The sequence below is a fragment of the Bufo gargarizans genome, chromosome 6 (genome assembly GCF_014858855.1).
Source record: "Bufo gargarizans isolate SCDJY-AF-19 chromosome 6, ASM1485885v1, whole genome shotgun sequence".
Classification (NCBI taxonomy): domain Eukaryota; kingdom Metazoa; phylum Chordata; class Amphibia; order Anura; family Bufonidae; genus Bufo; species Bufo gargarizans.
This window is the reverse complement of record NC_058085.1, coordinates 36,506,933-36,523,968: the sequence shown is the minus strand read 5'-3', so window position 1 is coordinate 36,523,968 and position 17,036 is coordinate 36,506,933. Positions and strand designations below refer to the sequence as shown.

At 42.6% G+C, this 17,036-nt stretch overlaps 1 pseudogene; it reads left to right on the top strand.

Moving 5' to 3' along the window:
• Positions 1-9,785: 9,785 nt before the first annotated feature.
• Positions 9,786-17,036, top strand: part of LOC122941948 — a 123,452-nt pseudogene continuing 116,201 nt past the window's right edge.

The window sequence follows — 17,036 nt, the reverse complement described above, 5'->3', positions numbered from 1 at the left end:
ATGATTAATTTTATTTTCCATGATATTCTTCTCACCATGCCCATAACAGCCTCGCTAATTTTATTGTAATTTTTTTCATTACTGTTACATCGGCGTCTCGTGCCTGACACTACCCCACTACTTTGGGCAGGCACAGAAACCGCTCAATGAATCCTGTGTCTGTTACAGTTCCAGCACTTTGGCAGCAACCCTGGGCCAGCAACCTTGGAACATTCTTCATTGAACCTCACCTCATGCTGCAGGACTGCAAGGGTTAAACTCTCCTTTGATCTGTGTTCAGCTGCTATGCTTTTTCTGTTCGACTGATGGCTTGTGTCTACCGCTGTCCTGCTTTTATCCTTTTTTCACTCTCCATGTGTGTATTGGGACTAGTACTGAGTGACCTTCCTTTCAGAGCTGCAGGAGTTTATCCTTTACTCTCTGTCCAGCTGCTTATTAAGGTGCTGATCAGCCTTCCTATTTAGCTGGGCTGGTGGTTCCAACTCCTTGCCTGAACCTTAATGTTTTCTACAATTAACGAGCGAATATATGATTTCTTGTCTGACGACCCGTGTACTGTTCCTAGCCTGTCTACCAATTCTGTTCTTGATGCCTGCCCCAACCTTGGAATTTCTATCTGGATTATGCACATACTCAGCCTGCCCTGACTTTGGAATTATTTGGAATGTACTCGTACTCGGTCTGCTCTTACTTTGGACTGTTTTCATATTATGCCTTTTGCGTGATCCAATCCATTAGTGCTTTGCCCTAGTGTCTCTGATCCCCTCATGGGTTAGCAGCCAACTACACCAGGACTACCCCAGGAGGTAGTGACATGGTTGTTTCCCAGCAGCGAAGTCCAGATCCCTGTAGAGGTGTTAAAAGGTGAATACCAGGGAACAACTAGGACAATGCTTTTAGGTTTAGCCCCAAATCAGACTTGTTAGTTTGCACAGTGGGTCCACATCCACTGTCCATTACAGTAAGCTCAGGCCATGACTTTAACTAAAAAGGCCTCTGAGAATTATTTCAAAACATGGCTCAGCTGTGTGAAAGCCAGGAGCAAATACTTATATAATGGCAATGCCAGTCTGAATACCATGAGCCCTCTGTGGCAGCTGCAGTATCTGTATGAAAATCACAGGCTGTTTCCATAGGGATCCCAAAAAATACCGTAGGTTTATGAACCAGTGCACCCTGCATTTCGAGTTGCTGTCTCACCAGTTTCCGACCGACCGCTCCAAAGTTGCCTTTGTGATGTTTCTGGAGAAAAACTGGAATTGATAAACCCATTGTAGGAGAGAAACCTGGTCACTAATAGCCTCAGTAAGTTATTTTTTTCTCCTCACCTGTGCACTCATCACTCTCATATACGCACAGTTCTTCAGCGGTTAAAGATGTCTTTTTAAGAAGTCTTCCCTCTCTTTTCTTGGCTACATAATTTCTGAACAAGGCTTACTAATTGAATCCGAGAAGTTGCATGTCATGTTGAAGTGGCCTCACTCATCAGGATTGCATGCCATCCAGCATTTTCTAGGTTTCAGAAAACTACAATAGGCAGTTCATACTTTACTTTTCCATCTTGAGGGCCCCTATTTATGAGTTGACTTGAAAGGGAGCCATTGCTAAGAAGTGGACTCTAGAGGCAGAATTTGCCTTTCAGACCCTGAAGCAGGCCTTCACTTAATCTCAAAACCTTCATCGCCCTCACTAAGAATACTAAGACTAAGAATTAGTGGCCATCAAAATGGCTCTGGAGGAATGGTGTTACCTGTTGGATGATGAATGAAGCTACTAATCCTGTAGTGATCTATAATGATCACAAAAATGTGACCTACCTGACAGCACAGTGACTTAATCCATGACAATCCTAATGGCCCTCGTTCTTTGCCCGATTTGATTTTTTTTCTCCATCTCCATTGTGCAGATAAAAATGTTAAAGCTGACACTCTGTTGAGATCAGCAGGAAAAAAAGCAATGCCTCATTGATCCTGTCAAAATTGTAGCTGTGGCTCCTGTACAGGTGAGAGACATCCCCCTGGTAATACATTTGTATATATGTGTCCTGGGTACATCATTCCAAAGTAGCTGGTCACCCTAATCAATATAAAACCTAATTTAATCTCTTGGTATTTTGTTCATGCAAGCACCACATATGCTCAGAACAGTATTGATATTGCCTATTCCCAAACAACACGCCGCCATGCACTTTGTTATAGACTTGCTCTTGTCCAGTGGTTGTCCGGTAATTTGGATAGACATAGATCGTTTCTCCAAAATGCCTCATTTTGGTCCCATGTCTGGTTACCCTCCATTAGTCTGCTAAAAAAATCAATCATATCTTCTGAATCCATGGACTTACACTACATATTCTGGGTTCCATGGGTGGAGTTTTCTTATAAAAATCATGCCAGTGAGTCCACTGGCAAGTGTTTTTGTTATTGTTTATGACCGTCAACTCCAATTTTTTTTCTGGAGTTCCAAGAGCAGTCTCTTCACATGAAAATGTTTCCAAGGTCTGACAGGGTACTAAAGCTGCACTTGAAAGAGCCTCTGTTTGGAAGAAAAGGTTTGCTGATCTTACATAGTTACATAGTTAATATGGTTGAAAAAAGACACAAATCAGTCAGGTTCAACCAAGGGATAGGTGAGGACGTGAATCCCAGCAGGAAGTGAGACTCAGATTTCTACACATTTTGATAAGCATTAATTGTCATTTACTTTTAAAAATTCATCTAAACCCTTTTTAAAACTGTCCACTGTTCCTGCTGTGACCACGTCCTGAGGACGTCTATTCCACAGATTCATAGTTCTTACAGTAAAGAAGTTTTGACACTTCTGGAGACTGAACTTTTTCTTCTACATTCGGAGACAGTGCCCCCTTGTCTTTTGAACTGCATATTCCAGATGAGGCCACACGAGTTACATCCCTGCCCCGCGAGTCTATGCCTCGTTTAATGCGTGACAATATCCTGGTGGCCTTAGAAGCAGCTGATTGACATTGTATGCTATTATTTAATCTACGATCTACAAGGACACCCAAATCCTTCTCTATAAGTGACTCTCCCAGTGTTACATCCCCTAGGACATATGAAGCACAGAGATTATTACTACAAAGATGCAGAACTTTACATTTATCCACATTGAACCTCATTTGCCAAGTTGATGCCCAATCACTCAGAGTGTTCACGTCAGCTTGTAGTATATGGACATCTTCCATAGACTGCACAGTACTACATAGATTAGTGTCATCTGCAAAAATAGAAATGGTGCTATTAATCCAGTCCTCAATATCATTAATAAATAAATTAAATAATAGAGGGCCCAGCACTGAACCTTGGGGTACACCACTTATAACCCGGGACTATTCTGAATAGGAATCATTGACCACAGCTCTCTGGACACGGTCCTTCAGCCAGTTTTCAATCCAATTACAAACTATACTTTCCAAGCCTATAGACCTTACTTTACCTATTAAACGTCTATTTGCAAAATCCAGAAACACTACATCCACAGCCGCCCCTCTGTCCAGTCTTCTACTCACCTCCTCATAAAAAAAAATCAGGTTAGTCTGACAACTTCTGTCCTTTAGTAAACCCATGTTGGTTATTACTTATAATATTATTCACAGTCACATACTCCTGTATATAGTCCCTTAAGAGTCCTTAAAACATTTTTCCCACAATAAAAGTTAAACTAACAGGTCTAAAATTACCTGTGGAGGACCTGGATCCTTTTTTGAATATGAGCACCACATTTGCCTTGCGCCAAATGCCTTTTCCTTATCTTCTGTGACTAACCCCTCTTTACCATTATTTAGGGGACCTACCTGCTCAGACCTTGGTTTTTTAGCATTTATATATTTAAAGAATTTTGGGGATTTGTTTTGCTCTCTTTTGCTACCTGCTGTTTGTTTAGTATTTTTGCAAATTGTATCTCCTTTTTCAGATTTTGTTAAGCCCTTTGTACAGTTCAAAGGCTACATCCGACCCCACAGATATGTATTTTTTAAATGCTCTTTTTTGTCATGTATTGCCCCTTTTACAGTAGCTATAAGCCATGGGGGGGGGGGTTTAGTTTTAGTCATTTATACTTGTTACTAGAGATGAGCGAACTTCTGTTTTAAGTTCGGCGTCTAAAGTTCGGGTTTGGATTAGCGGAGAATCCCGATCTGGAACCGGATATGGATTCCGACTTCCGTTGTGGTCCGTGGTAGCGGAATCAATAATCGGCCATTATTGATTCCGCTACCACGGACCACAACGGAAGTCGGAATCCATATCCGGTTCCAGATCGGGATTCTCCGCTAATCCAAACCCGAACTTTAGACGCCGAACTTAAAACAGAAGTTCGCTCATCTCTACTTGTTACCTGAAGGAATAAAAAAATTTGTGCAATTACTCAATGTGGATTTAAAGCTCTCCCATTTATCCTCAGTATTATTATGTGACAGTGGCTGCTCCAAGTCTATGCCCTGAAATGCTGCCCTCAACCCAGGGAAATTAGCCTTTTTAAAATTCAGTGTCTTTGCTCTACCTGACAGAGTTTTCTTCTTATAGTTTAGGGGGAATATAATTATATTGTGGTCACTATTACCTAGTGTTTTTCGAACAGTAACATTACCAACAAGCTCTGCATTATTAGAGATTACCAGATCCAACAGAGCATCTCCCCTAGTAGGAGCTTCTACAAACTGGCCCATAAAGTGGTCCTGCAGCAAGCTGAGGAATCTTCTCCCCTTTGGGGTTGAGGCAGAGCCATGACCCCAGTCAGTGTCTAGGAAGTTAAAATCCATTATGACCACTGTACCAGCCTGTGAAGCCCGCTTTTTTTTTGTTATACAGTTGAGCTTCTATCTCCTCTGTGATGTTAGGGGGTCTAGAGATTACACCAAGTATTATTTTTTCAGTGTTTATATCCCTTTGAACTTCCACCCATAAGGTTTCCAGATCCTCACCATCCGCACCCACAATTGCCTCTTTCACACTTGTCTTCAGATCACTCCTCACATACAGGCACACACCACCGCCTTTTCTATTGACCTTGTCTTTCCTATATAGTGTAAAATCTTCAATATTAACAGCCCAGTCATGTGAAGAGTCCAACCATGTCTCAGCCACACCAACGACATCTATGTGTTCTTCTAGTACCATAGCCTCCAGCTCCCCTATTTTATTAGCTAGACTTCTGGCATTTGTGAAAATACATTTAAAATTAATATTACCTGTAAAGTGAATCTCTGCGATTTTTGGGTTACCTTGGTTGATGTTTGTATGTAACAGGCATGTAACAGGTTCTTGTTACCAGCAGCTCTATTTTTCATCGGTGTACAGTTCTGCCCAGTCTTTACTTACTAACCCCAGCCCCCACTAAATCCCCACTGTCCCCTCCTATATCCCACTCTCTATCTACATTATCTAACCCCTTATTAGTATGACCCCCCCACACCCTCCCCCCAGATCCTAGTTTAAAAGCTCCGCCAGCCGTCTAACCATTTTTCCCCCAGGGCAGTTGCTCCCTCCCCATTAAGGTGCAGCCCGTCCCTACTGTAGAGCCTGTAACCGACAGAGAAGTCGGCCCAGTTCTCCATTAACCCAAACCCTTCCTTCCTGCACCAGCTTCTGAGCCACTTATTTAACTCCCTAAGCTCCCATTGTCTCTCTGGTGATGCTCGGGGCACTGGTAGTATTTCTGAAAACACTACCTTGGAGGTCCTGGACTTGAGCTTCTCTCCTAGTTCCCTAAAATAATTTTTAAGGACCTTCCATCTCCCCCTGACTTTGTCATTGGTGCCAGTGTGTACCATGACCCAGCCCTACCCAGCAATCTGTCAATCCGATCCGCAATATGCGGAATCCGAGGACCTGGCAAACTTACTTTATATCCTTTAGCATTTTTATCAAAATCACTGCTGAGTTCTACAGTCCACTAACTATAATGCACGTACTCTCGGGTCTTGAGTTATTGTAAGAAAGCAAAGTAAGTGACCGGGGGATCGAGGCTGTAATCGGGGGATCCGTCACGAGTTCAGACTTTATATAACTGACTCAGAACATGTTGTACCAGTCGTTAATAAATATCAGTTTTTTGGACCAATGTCTCTTCTTTAGATGATGAGATTTTGCCTCAGAACCCCTGGAGATGAGGGAAAGCTGGGTAATGACTCGTCGTCAGTGTACTTCAGGTTAGTTATAAGATTGGAGCTGCTTTGTTAACTTATGCAAAATTTATGAAGCGCACACAGCTCTATTACCTGCTCATGAGGAAACACAGCCTGGAGCCTGACTCCTCCCACATAATCACATGGTCATGACATCATGAAAGGTCCTATACCTCCTCCAAAAGCACAACCTGAAGACTTGACTCCTCCTACACATTGTCACATGGTCATGACATCATCAAAGGTCATTTACCTCCTCCAGCAGCACAGCCTGTAACCTTACTCCTCCCATACATGATCACATGGTCATGACATCATGAAAGGTCCTTTACCTCCTCCAGCAGCACAGCCTGTAACTTTACTCCTCCCATACATGATCACATGGTCATGACATCATGAAAGGTCCTTTACCTCCTCCAGCAGCACAGCCTGTAACCTTACTCCTCCCACACATGGTCATGACATCATGAAAGGTCCTTTACCTCCTCCAGCAGCACAGCCTGTAACCTTACTCCTCCCATACATGATCACATGGTCATGACATCATGAAAGGTCCTTTAGCCCAGTATTCCCCCCTCCACTATACATGTAGTGTCCTGCAGTACAGATGAAGGTATGTGTACAGTCACCGCCATTGTCTGTCAGGATTAGGCCAAGTTCACACTTCAGTTATTCGGTCAGGTATTTCTATCAGTTAGGGCTCATTCAGACGGCCGTATGCTGTCTGCAAAAATACGGATCCGTTTTTTGGCAGACAGTTCAGCATGTCGTAAAAAAAACGGATTGCATTCTGTTTTTTTGCTGATCAATATACTTCAATAGGGCCATATCCTGATTTTCACTGACAAGTCTAGGACATGTTTCATTTTTCTGCTGAGCCTTGCAATGGAAGAAAAGGGCCCGATAGAAGTAAATGGGACAGTATCTAATCTGCAAAAAAACGGATCTGCGGACGGTGTGGCAAGAGATTCCTTATTGGACATTCGATGTGGGTTCTCACCATAATGCCCAATGTACGTTGTGGCTGTACAGAATTTTTGTTGCAGCAAAAAAATAAAAAAATTAAATACACATGCAATTTTTGAAACAATAGACCTGCGTGTATACTGTGTTTTCCTCCAGCAGACTTAAAGGGAACCTGTCATGTGGATATTTGATTATAATCTAACTAATTAATTATATACAGTCATTAACTGCTAAAAAGTACCTTAAATGTATTCACTTACTGGTGTGACAGATGGTTACCTCATAATATACACACAAAGATGCCGCATGCTAATGAGCTGATTTGAGTCCAGCGTGATGTCATTGAGTCCAGCATTTATTTAATTCAGAGCTATAGCCACTCCCCTGCCCACCTGCTGCTGATTCATATGGAAAATAACTGTCAATCAGCAGCCGGTGGGCGGGGAGAGTCAGGAGCTCATGAATATGAGCTGGAGCTTTTCAATACAAGATGTTGGCAGATTGACTGGGTCAATTAAAGAAAGTGACCCAGCATTTTGCTAAGAGAATCAATTAGTTAGGACACCATAATACTGGTGACAGGTTCCCTTTAAAGGGCATCTGTCAGCAGATTTGTACCTATGACATTGGTTGACCTGTTACATGTGCACTTGGCAGCTAAAGGCATCTGTGTTGGTCCCATGTTCATATGTGCCCGCATTGCTGAGAAAACTAGTGTTTTAATATATGCAAATGAGCCTCTAGGAGCAACGGGGGCGTTACCATTACACCTAGAGGCTCTGCTCTCTCTCTGCAACTGCACGACTTCTGCACACTGATTGACAGGGTCAGGCAGTGAAAATGTTGTCCAGCCTGGCCTTTTCATAAAGTTAATCAAAGTGCAGAGGGAGGGGCAGACCTTCTAGGTGTAGCGGTAACGCCCCCATTGCTCCTAGAAGCTTATTTGCATATAATAAAAAAAATACTTTTTCTTAGCAATGCGGGCACATATGTACATGGGACCAACACAGATACCTTCATAGGTACAAAACTATTGACAGATGCCCTTTTAATGACATTAATGTAATTCAGTTTTGCACTGTGTGATTAGCTTTTTTGCCTTTGCTGGAAGAAAATGCTCCATAAATGCAGGTCTGTTGTTGCAAAAACCATATCTGTAATATAATGTGTTTTTTTTGTTTCTTCTTTGCTGCACCAAAAACAAAGCACAGCCACAACATTCAGATTTTTGGATGCAGTTTTTTTAAAAAGGCTATGTACACCTTTGGGGGCATTTTTTTTATTATTGCATTGTATTCATTTTGAGCTAAAATATATATTTTTTTATTGGTCTTTATTACAAATATGGAGCCCTTTTCTCTTTACAGGGCTGAGATGCTCTAATAGAGAGATGTGAATTTTCTCTCTGCTTCATCAGCCAGCTCATCTGACGGCTACTTATCTCTGATCTCTGACGATATAAACATTCATTATAGTTCAGTTCTTATCTTACTGATAAGAATGTGGTTTAAATAAGTGTTTATGACCTCTTAGTAAATTAGAGATAAAGTTTATTAGATGACCAGCACAAAGTGAAAGTACCAGTTATACAGTTAGAAAAACTGTTAACCCTTTGTGACAGGCTAAATATTTTTAATAAAGACTGATTGAAAAAAAAAGATTTTAGCCCAAATTTAGTAAAATGCAATTATTAAAATAATCAGCCTCTGAAGGTGTACATAGACCTTTAAGTCAAAATCAGGAGTTGATCATAAAATGAGAGAAAGGATTAAGAAGAGATACAACTTTCTTCACTCCTGGTTTCAGTTTCAAAAACTGCTTAAAGGAGAATGTGTTTCAGCACCCCTATACTGGCATCACCTGTAATTGACTAAAGTGTCGTGTGAAGGGGGATATGCTTTGTCCTGAAACATGGAGGATCTGCCTTAACTAGAAATTCACATCTACATTATCTCCACTGATGTCTCCTCTTATAATCTCCAGGGATTTGGGGATTTTGAAGGATTTTACATCGTCTAATCTTCTCTTTATTCAGGTTCCTACAATATAGGATCCGCTCAGTAGAGATCTTCTATATAAGATCCTTCTCCTGATTGACCCGTCAAGGATGGATAGGGACAGGGACAAGATGGCAGAGAGTATAATAAATCTTACCCTAGAGATCCTCTTCCGGCTTACTGGAGAGGTGAGAGATTCTGATGATGTCACATTACATCATCTTATCTATGTTACTAACAGATGGACATGACTGGAGAGGTGAGGGTCTCTGGAGATGTATGGAGTGATAGTTATTACTGTGTCTCTCCATAACCAGGACTACACAGTAGTGAAGAAGACCTCTAGTGAGCGCTGTCAGGACCCTGTCTCTGAAGGATGGGGAAGAACACTGAGCCCAATCACAGGGCCTCCATCTCACCCCCAGATACATGAGGAAGTCAATAGAGAGAAGATCCTAGAACTCACCAACAAGATGATTGAGCTGCTGACTGGAGAGGTGACACTGCTGGGAATGCTGGGACATTATACAGTAACGCTATGAAGAGATCTGGGTGATGACTGCATCATTGTGTTGTCAGGTTCCCATAAGGTGTCAGGATGTCACTGTCTATTTCTCCATGGAGGAGTGGGAGTATTTAGAAGGACACAAAGATCTGTACAAGGACGTCATGATGGAGGATCACCGGCCCCTCACATCACCAGGTAATAGACATGACTAAATACACTCGTACTCTCATTATCTGTATGTAAGGAATGAATTCAGTCACTGGATATGTTTCCTACAGTTAAGGAAGAGAGAAGAACACCAGAGAGATGTCCCAGTCCTCTTCTTCCACAGGATGGTTCAGAAGAACATCACAATGTCCCACAGGATGATCAGGTAGATGGAGATAAGGGTATCATGATGGAGGATCGCCGGCCTCTCACATCACCAGGTAATAGTCATGACTAAATCCACATGTCCTCCCATTATCTGTATGTAAGGAATTAATTCAGTCCCTGGATGTGTTTCCTAAAGTTAAGGACGAGAGAAGAACACCAGACAGATGTCCCAGTCCTCTTCTTCTTCAGGATGGGTCAGAAGAACATCACAATGTCCCACAGGATGATCAGGTAGATGGAGATAAGGGTATCATGATGGAGGATCGCCGGCCTCTCACATCACAAGGTAATAGTCATGACTAAATCCACATGTCCTCTCATTATCTGTATGTAAGGAATGAATTCAGTCCCTGGATGTGTTTCCTACAGTTAAGGACGAGAGAAGAACACCGGACAGATGTCCCTAGTCCTCTTCTTCTTCAGGATGGGTCAGAAGAACATCACAATGCCCCACAGGATGATCAGGTAGATGGAGATAAGGTCTCATGAAATGTCCCCTATGATCTGTAGAAGGCTGTGAAGATCTTGTGTTCAGTCCTGTTTTATCCACCAGTATTATATGTTTTATCCTTGTACAAAAAGAAAGGTGGAGATGGCAAGAGTACAGTTGACCATAGACATTACACATCATCTGGATCTTCTCACAGTTTTCTGGTTACAGAGATTGCTGGTCTTAATAAGGAACCAACAGGTTTAATTTATATTGGAGACCTGCAGTTATTCAGGGCAGATAACTGCTACCGACATTTTATTTGTTGTCATGATAATAATTGATCTTTTTATCTAAAACATTCCACATGACTTATCCAACCGTCTGATGACTTGTACTATATTTGTTTTACAGCATTTCAACAATATTACTGCTAGAAAGACATATGTGAGGAGTGATGAGCAGAGTATAGAGGATGTTCCTACAGATAACCGCCCAGGTGAGTAGTAACCACTAAACTAAGCAGAGGAGACTCACAGATTCTACTTATTTACTGGATACTGATCACTCATTCCACTGTCAGGTACTAGTGCCAGTTTGGGGGGCACATACTTTCTGACAGACACTAGCACACGATTATTACCACTGTATTGGGTCCAACAGTATTGATCAAGAGGTTCTAACATTTATGAACCCTCTCTCAGAAATAGGTTTCACTTACACGTTAGAATTTTTGGGAATTTGGAAGAGCCTAATGGCAGAGCCACCACCGAAATAGAAAGATGCACCACTGATCATTAGCAGTCATTAAACATCTCAAAATGTCCCGGAGTGAGTGGAGTAAAGAAGTAATCACAGGAAACCATCCCCAGTGGTCAGTGACATTTGCTCTGCTATTCTGCCTCCCCTTCCTGCTAAAGACCTCAACACTATCCCTCATCTTCCCCTGGGGCTCTGACCAATCTCACTATATGGGGCCCCAAAATATCTGATGGCCGCTGTTTAATGGTCCCCTTGCTGACACTTCAGGGAGCAGATTAGTGAGGATAGTCATAGGTGTGACATGACAGCATATAGATTTATAGTATGTACAGAGCAGTTTTATAGCTGAGCAGTTCTATATTTGCCGTACATCATGTGTTACTGAATTCCTAGAAATAAATTCTAAACCCAGTGTTTCTCACCCATCTATTTAGGGGCTCATTTTATGTGAAGTGAGCTGTAGTTTTTATTGGTACCATATTTGGGTACATATGACTTTTTGATTGCTTTTTATTTCATTTTTTAGGAGGTGAAGTGGGCAAAAATTGCAATTTTTTATTTTTTATAGGGTCCTACGTGTGGTATATTTGATGATAATTTTACCACTTTTATATAATTAAATCACTTTTTATAAAAATATAGTCAATGTGATCACTTTATAGATACGCTTGTTAAGGATGCAGCAATACCAATTATGTGTAGTTTATTTAGTTTTTTCATTTTTATTAATCAATTTTAAATGAGCAGGGTCTGTTAGGCTTAGATACATGGCAAGCCCAGACGCCATTGAAAGACGTCCAGTTGCCATGGTAACCATTGGGCTGCTACTATTACCGCGCAAGGCCCGATGGGGGAGAGAGGGAGCTTTATGTTACAGCTGACACTCTCTGCTGATGGCAGCGGAACTGAGACATTGGCATAAAACCTTATTGCCGCACAGAGGTGGGGGGGACGAAGGGGGAGACAGATAAGGGCACAGTATATTATGCTACATGGGGGGCACAGGGGCACAGAGCATTACCTCCTTTCTTGCTCTGATCTCCATGGACAGGAGATCAGAGCCTGCAAACATACTTACGCTCTTTAGTACAGACTAACCAATCAGAGAGATCGCTGACAAGGGACCGCTTTGATTGGTCCCTTGCCAGCAGCCCTCGTGTCTCCTCTGTCAGGGAGAACGGAGGCTCCGGGACTGTGACACTTTATAGTGTTACAGCCTCCTGTAAAAGGTTGGGTGTAACTGTATGCCCAGGTGTGCGAACATAGTGCTCACCTGGATGTATAGTTACACCGAGGAGTGTGAAGGGGTTAATATGGCACAGCGAGATAACATTTCTCCTAGAAATGTCTCAGACTGGACTATTGGCTTTCCTCTGCCTCCATATTCCACAGAGTGAAAGAAGTTTCTATCCTCCCATCCATCATCTCAGACTTCTTCCCAGACTCCTCATCTAAAATGTGTTGGGTGGGGTTGAGGTAGCAAGTTCTTCCACACCAAATTCACCCAACCATGTCTTTATGGACCTTGCTTTGTTTTCTGGGGCACAGGTATGCTGGAAAAGAAAAGGGTCTTCCCCAAACTGTCACCACAAAGTTGGAAGCACAAAATTGTCCAACATGTATGTTGATTCCAGTAGTGGCGTGCTTTACTCCATTTCAGATTTTTTCTATTAAAGTTGGACGTAGATTATACAGTATTAGGTACTTCTCCTGAATTAATAAATGCATATAAAAAAAAATAATCTAAAACTGATAATCTATTGTTACTTGATCCAAAGCCGTCACGGCTTCTTTGTTCATGACCATACTGATCCTCTGTCGTGCTCTGTGCTGAAATGCATGTAGCCATCAGTGTGTGAGATGGACACCACCTAACAGCACTGACTCACAGGTCTCTTCATGATCCTCCACTGACCATTTCATTAGAAAACAGTGGTGGTTGACACATAGAAACATGAACCTATGAAGACGCTTCAAGACAAGAGTGGAAAATACAAGAGAACAGCCTGGTGACCTAACATCAAGATGTACTGGTCCTGGCTACTGGTCTGCTGTTAGGCTCCTTTCACACTAGCGTTCGGCTGTCCGCTTGTGAGTTCCGTTTGAAGGGGCTCACAAGCGGCCCCGAACGCATCCGTCCAGCACTAATACATTCTGAGTGGATGCGGATCCACTCACACTGCATCAGTCTGGCGGCGTTCAGCCTCCGCTCCGCTCAGTAGGCGGACACCTGAACACTGCTTGCAGCGTTCAGGTGTCCGCCTGGCTGTGCGGAGGCAAGCGGATCCGTCCAGACTTACAATGTAAGTCAATGGGGACGGATCCGTTTGAAGATGACACACTATGGCTCAATCTTCAAACGGATCCGTCCCCCATTGACTTTCAATGTAAAGTCTGGACGGATCCGCTCAGGCTACTTTCACACTTAGAATTTTTTTTAACAATATAATGCAGACGGATCCGTTCTGAACGCAAGTGTGAAAGTAGCCTTAGATTGCAATCTCTTTTCCTACCACTCTCAGTCAGTTGAAGATTGAATTTCGCTCCATGCCTTGTAACTTGTAATTCTATGTTAAAAGGCATCTGTCAGCAGTTTTGTACCTATGACACTGGCTGACGTGTTACATGTGCGCTTGGCAGCTGAAGGCGTCTGTGTTGGTCCCATGTTCATATGTGCTCACATTGCTGAGAAAAATAAAGTTTTAATATACTGTATTTTTTGCTTTATAAGACGCACCTGATGATAAGGTTTGTGAGGAGAAAAATAAGAAAACATTTTTGGGAACCAAAAGGTGTGCTTTTGGTGGGTTATGAACTAATGGTGGTCTGTGGATGACACTGTTATGGGGATCTGTGGATGACACTGTGATGGGGGATCTTTGGATGACACTGTGACGGGGGATCTGTGGATGACACTGTGATGGGGGATCTGTGGATGACACTGTGGATGACTTACTGTTATGGGGGATCTGTGGATGGTACTGTTATGGGGGATCTGTGGATGGTACTGTTATGGGGGATCTGTGAAGGACACTGTTATGGGGGCATCTGTGGATGACACTGTTATGAAGGGGATCTGTAGATGACACTGTGATGGGGGATCTGTGGATGACACTGCTTTGGGGAATCTGTAGATTACTTACTGTTATGGGGAATCTGTGAATGGCACTGTTATGTGGGCATCTGTGGATGGTACTGTTATGGGGGATCTGTGGATGACACTGTTATGAAGGGGATCTGTGGATGACACTGTTATGAAGGGGATCTGTGGATGACACTGTTATGGGAAATCTGTGGTTGACTTACTGTTATGGGGAATCTGTGGATGGCACTGTTATGGGGGATCTGTGGATGACACTGTTATGGGGGCATCTGTGGATGAGACTGTTATGGGGGATCTGTGGATGACATTGTTATGGCAATATCTGTGGATGACACTCTTATGGGGGATCTGTGGATGACTTACTGTTATGGGGAATCTGTGGATGGCACTGTTATGGGGCATCTGTGGATGAGACTGTTATGGGGGATCTGTGGATGACATTGTTATGGAAATATCTGTGGATGACACTCTTATGGGGGATCTGTGGATAACACTGTTATGGGGATATCTGTGGATGACACTGTTATGGGGGGAACTGTGGATTACACTGTTATGGAGGGATCTGTGTATGACACCTTTATGGAGGGATCTGTGGATGACACTGTTATGGGGATATCTGTAAATGACACTGTTATGAGGATATCTGTGAATGACACTGTTATGGGGGGATCTGTGGATGACACATATATAGCATCTTATGCTATACATGTGTCATCCACAGATCCTCCCCCATAACGGTGTCCCTGTGTAAATAGTGACCCCCAATACAGGGACTGGAGGCCGGCAACTAGTGTTGGAATCACGGCAGGGCCCGATGCAGTCACTGTGCTCTATTACACCGGGCCCCACTCATAGTAGTCTTTATATGTAAGTGTAGTTGTGGGTATCGCAATCCTCTGTAGTACTCACTAACTACCGTAGCAGGCAGGCCGGCAGCGTAACGTCACTCACTCCGTCACGCGCCTGCTCCACCTGCTTCATTAATAAAGTAGGAGGAGCAGGCGCATGAGGGAGTGAGTGATGTTATGCTGCCGGCCAGCCTGCCTGCTACGGTAGTTAGTGAGTACTACAGAGGATTGCGATACCCAAGACTACACTTTATATATGAAAACTGCTGTGAGCGGGGCCCGGTGTAATAGAGTACAGTGACTGCCACGATTCCAACACCTGTTGCCGGCCCCCAGCCCCTCCTCCCTCCCCGTTGATACATTGCAGGCCGCGCTGTGCATCATAGTGGCTGACGATGTATCAGCGTCACCAGAGTAAAAATGTGAGCGTTCACTTTATAAGACACACTGCCATCACCCCCCCCCCCAACTTTTGGGGGAAACAAAGTGCGTCTTATAAAGCAAACAATACGGTATGTAAATCAGCATTTGGAGCAATGGGGGGTTGTTGCCATTACACCTAGAGGCTCTGCTCCCTCTGCAACTGCCACACCCTCTGCACTTTGAGTGCATAGGGAGCGGCAGTTGCAGAGAAAGCAAAGTCTCTAAGTACAATGGTAACTCCCCTGTTGCTCCTAGAGGTTCATTTACATATATGAAAACTTCATTTTTCTCAGCTACCCAGGCACATATGAATATGGGACCAACACGGATGCCTTCAGCTGCCAAGTGCACATGTAATAGGTCAGGCAGTGTCATAGCTACCAATATTCTGACAGATGCCCTTTAAGGTTATACTATTTAAAAATAATAAAAATCACTTTTATTCCTGGCAGATGACTGTACCGGGAGCTTTGAAGAACATCTGATATCTTCATATTTTAAAGCAGATGATCATGGTATCAAGCAGGATACATATACATATGAAAAGCATTCTGTTATCCCATATGGACCCTCCGCCTTTTACAGTAAAGATCCATCATCTGATCTGTTTCATCAAGTCCAATCTTTTCATTTATTACAAACTGTTAAGCCAAATAAAAGTAAAAGAAGAGGTGAACATCAAAGAACTCACACAAGAGAGAAGGCTTATTCCTGTTCAGAATGTGGGAAACATTTTAACTATAAATCAGCTCTTGTTATGCATCAGAGAATTCACACAGGAGAGAAGCCATTTTCATGTTTAGAATGTGGAACACGTTTTAGCAAAAAATTTGCTCTTGTTAGACATCAGAAAATTCACACAGGGGAGAAGCCATTTTCATGTTCAGAATGTAGAAAATGTTTCAACCAGAAAGCAAATCTTGTTACACACCAGAGAAGTCACACAGGGGAGAAGCCATTTTGGTGTTCAGAATGTGGAAAATGTTTTATAGATAAATCACATCTTGTTACACATCAGAGAATTCACACAGGGGAGAAGCCATATTCATGCTCAGAATGTGGGAAATGTTATATAAATAAATCAAAACTTGTGAAACATGAGAGAATTCACACAGGGGTAAAACCATTTTCATGTTCACAATGTGGGAAAGGTTTTAACTGTAAATCAGAAATTGTTATACATGAGAGAATTCACACAGGGGAGAAGCCATTTTCATGTTCAGAATGTGGGAAAAGTTTTAAATGTAAATCACATCTTGCTAGACATGAGAGAATTCACACAGGGGATAAGCCATTTTTATGTTCAGAATGTGGAAAACATTTTAGCTGTAGATCACATCTTGTTAAACATGAGAGAATTCACACAGGGGAGAAGCCATTTTCATGTTCAGAATGTGGGAGGCGTTTTAACCAGAAAGCCCATTTTGATAGACATCAGAAAAGTCACATAGAGGAGAAGCCATTTTCATGGCCAGATTATGAGAA